General features: G+C 39.6%; 1 pseudogene; it reads right to left on the reverse strand.

Moving 5' to 3' along the window:
- Positions 1 to 3,271: 3,271 nt before the first annotated feature.
- On the reverse strand, positions 3,272 to 3,811 carry LOC118834836 (annotated as a pseudogene).
- Between the last annotated feature and the right edge of the window lie 592 nt (positions 3,812 to 4,403).

Consider the following 4,403-nt stretch of genomic DNA (forward strand, 5'->3'; position numbering starts at 1 on the left):
ATGTTTTTTTTTCAACTTAATGATGAGAAATAATTTCTAGTTCTACCCACCTGGAGGGGAGTGAAAAATGGTTCATCCACTTTCAGTCACCAGGGTTCTTATGCATCAATAATTCAAGTAAACTTTTTTTGAAGGGTAAATTAAATAGATAAATTAGGGAATATTTTGATTTGTGTACTGAGTATATCTCAAAATTTAGTCCTTCTAATAAATGATGTGAGATACATTTGTTTTTGTAAGTTTAAAGTAATCTGTATTTCACAATTTTGTATCTACGCACAAGGACAGGTTTCTTGGGCTGGGGATACATTAATTCGATAATTAACCTTGAAAAGCTTTTACTTTTGATGAGTGCTTCCACAGAGAAATGTTTTTAGCCCCAAGAATCAGGGAAAGGTATTCATTTTACTGATGTGATTGATTTTATTTTCTTTATTCTTAGTCACTTTTTATTGGTTAAGAGGGAATGTAAATCACAAGTAAGCATGTGACTGACAGCCCATGGTGCAGCAGGAGCTAAGGAGCTGGTGCTTGGTGAAGGCATGCTGGAAGAGTGTCAGTCAGATGGGTGTCATCTTTATAAAAAACCCCTCAAACATGTCTTTTTATTATTGAAGAGCATTGTCATGTTGGCAGATTCAAGGACAGAGTCTGAAATGAAAAATATTCATGCGAGGGGAAGAATCTCATTCTCCACATCCACTCAATGCTTTCCCTCCTGAGGCTGAAAGACTTCTAGGTCATTTCTGGTCATTAGACTCAATTAAAAATTAGAAACAGAAAATTGATCTTCACCCACCTTCAAATACATCCACATTAAGAGGTGCATGAATGTTAAGCATGTTAATAATTCAGAACTTAGCTTCAGAATATTTTCTTGAAAGGTAGCTGTATAAAGGGAAAAGGTACATGTAGAGGTTACTCCATTAGAGAAAACAAATTCCCTCTTGCCTGTTGACATCTGATTCTCCTTAAGAGCTTGTGGCTAATACCTACCAATGCTCTCAATTGCTGAGACAAAATGAGAGTTTTCTTGGTCCCAGAACTTGAAGGTTAATTTTCATATTGGTCTAATAGAATGCTCTGCACAGTGGAACATTCTACCTTGTCTATATCTGTCTTCCAGGAACCGATAGATTGGAGTCTTTCTCAACCTATACCTCCTCAGTTTATAAGAATCAAGCAGATGTCACCTATAGCCTAGAGACCCCTCAAGAACTCGACTCATAGGGATTGAAACTGATACTGGGCATCTGACTGTTCTTTCCTTTTGGTTCTTCTCTTGTCTCATTTCCTGGCCCCTCTCCTCAATTTTACTCTGCGGAAATCTGTAACATAAAGCTAAGGGGTAATGTGAATGTAGGTTCCCTCAAAGTAGATAACAGAATCTTCAATTCCAGTGTAGGCACTTAATGTACAATACCAGTATCATATATGGGATTGCCTTTTTTCCCCTCACTAGAGAAAATGTATAGGACATAAAGGACTCTAGAAGAGAACATGAACAAATACTGGAGAGTAAAGCCTTCAATAGTCCATTTGATTCTTTTGAGAAGGTTAACATACAAATATACCTTATCTGCTTTTCATCTACACTGTCTGAGCTATTCATGACAATAACAGGATTGGCAAGATCTGGCTATCTTAGACCCTCCGTCTTCTTCTACCCATCCCATGGACTTAGTTATTTAGCTTCACTGAAGTAGTCTTTTGAAGTTCCTTTTCTCTTTGTAGGAAATCTTTGCCCTAAAATCAAGGTAAGCCAACAAGAATTTGTTAAACATTTATCATGTGCCCAACATTACTGTAATGACCACTGGGGATACAAAGAAAGGCAAAAATAAATGAACAACAACAAAAATAAAACATGCCCTGCTCTCAAGGAGCTGTCTAATGGGGTAGACAAAATGAAAACAAATATACACAAATAAGCTGTATACAGGATAAACTGGAGATAATCTGAGAAGAAAGGTATTATGATGAAGGAGGACCAGTAGAGTGAGACTTCTTAGAGAAAGTGAGACTTAAGTTAGTGAGCATTTATTAAGTGCCCACTATGTGCTACTTACTATGCTAAGCACTGGGGATCCAAAGAAAGATAAAAGACAATCTCTGTCATCAATGAGCCCACAGTTGAATGATTAATTTTAGCTGAGACTTGAAGGAAGTGGCCGAGTTGAGAAAGGTGAGTTCCAGGCTTGGTTGACAGCCAGTGACAGTTCCCAGACTTGACAGATGGAGTGTTGTGTGTGAGGAAGAGCAAGAAGTCACATCGTTGGGGAAGAAAAAGGTATAAGAATGATCAAACTCAGCAACCTGTATTCTTTTGGGTTCTAGTGAACATCCAAGGAAGGACTGTTCTTAGGAATTTTAGTGTCTGGCCTGTGCTCAGAAAATGATCCAGATAGGCAGAAGGTATTTAGGAATTTAGACTCCTTGAGTTACCCTCTCAGACCACTGGGCAAACATAGGTAACTTATCATATTGCCTAGGGTTTTGCTGTTTCTACCATAGGGATAGAGGGGGAGAACTCAGCTTCCCTAATCCCAACTGCTGCACTTGGGACTGGAAGTCCAAAGGAGATAAGGTACAGAAAAGCACAAGCTAACTTCCCAACTCATCTTTATATGAATGGGGGTTGAAGGAGAGGTGAGATTGTGAGAGTGGGAGGATAAGGCAGGTCTTTCAAGAGCTATTTCCTAACCTGGCTCCAAATATCTTGGAACTAAACCCAGACACTCTATCACATATTGTACCTCCTATTAGAGATAGGCAGCTGGGTGACAGTGGACAGAGTGCCCGGCCTGGAGTCAGGAAGACCTGAGTTCAAATCCAGTCTCAGATGTTTACTACTTGTGTGACCCTAGGCAAATCACTTAACCCTGTTTGTCTTGGTTTCCTCATCTGAAAAATGAGCTAGAGGAAATGACAAACTACTCTAGTACCTTTGCCAAGAAAACCCTGAAGAATGGGACATGATTGGAACAACAATTACAGAAAGAACTATTTTCTGTGTGCTGTTGTCATACATGTATTATGTATGTACATACCCATGATATCATAAGTAGATTGCTTTTATCACATCTAGTTTCATGAAAAATATGTTAGAGCTGAAGTCTGTCCAATAAGGAATCAGTGCAGAACTTTATCTGTTAAGTTGTGTGAGCCAGAAATACTGCCTCTTTTACTAAAATGAGAGTTTATTTTATTTTATTTTATTTTTTTTACACTTCAGGGATCATTTTATTGACCTTTTAATAGAAAACAGGACTTATTTGCCAGGAAGGATGATGCCATTGTACTTCTGCTGGAACCAGCACGTGGCTTCCTTTTTGCCAATTCTGTGTTTGGCCTCGATGCAGCCTGTGCTTCGCTTCTTGTCTGCAATGCTGAACCCGGGCCTGCCCAGCAGGATGTAGAAGTCCAAGCCATAGATGCCGATTCTTGGGTCACATTTAATCCCCAGATCAACATGCTCTTGGAATCCCAAAGCCTAAGTTGCTGGTGTCTGAGAAGTTCTTTTTCCTTAACTCATATTCTCGCACCTTCAGCCTCTTCTCCAGAATCTCTTCAGCTTTGGCCCCGTGGACTATACAGTGAATGGCTATCTTCTCATTTCTCTGGATGCCAGAAGACCTGACAGTGTAGTGAGCTTTTGGAGAACACTGGGGTTTGGCCTGTGAGCTGCTCTGACACTTTGGCTGCCCGGGTCAGTCTATCTCCACTCTCCCAATACGCAGATGTTGAGGCAGAGCTTATGGATGCACAGTTCCCACATGGGGTTTTCCTTTTCACCCTGGTCTTGCACCATGGTGAAGAACCAGAAGAGCATGAGGGTTTATTTTATTCCTTACGTTTTCAGTATTAAAAAAGCAAAAACAACAATGTTATAGGCAAAGTTGCATGATGGATGAAACTGAGGATGCACAAAATGATGAGGTAAAAGGAGTTAGGATTTTTTTCTGCATGAAACTATCTTGCAAGTGATAATTGATACTTTTTTAGGAATATGTCTTTTGTGTTCAGAAAGAAGAATTTGAGCATCAGAAAGTATGAAGAAATCTGGGTCTCTATTTTTGCTTGCTGACCAGACACCAGAATAGTCACAAAATTGGAGTGTTCGCAGCTGCTAAACAGTAGCTCCCAGAGAATGGAGGAGTTTTCATTTACATTAGGACCCAGGTTGTGCAAGCTAAGTAGGATGGACCACAGAGTTAAAAGTCTATTTCTGTTTGAATAATTCCCACACATTACTGGAGCTAAATTTCCGTAATGTCCCCAAGACTATAAGCACAAACTTCCACTCACATTGTCTCTTGTGATCAAAAACTGCTAAATCAGAATTGCAAATCGCCTTCCCATCACATCACTGGAGCTGCCAGATAAGGAAATCTTATAAGAAG

This window comes from Trichosurus vulpecula, chromosome 1 (assembly GCF_011100635.1).
Source record: "Trichosurus vulpecula isolate mTriVul1 chromosome 1, mTriVul1.pri, whole genome shotgun sequence".
Lineage (NCBI taxonomy): Eukaryota > Metazoa > Chordata > Mammalia > Diprotodontia > Phalangeridae > Trichosurus > Trichosurus vulpecula.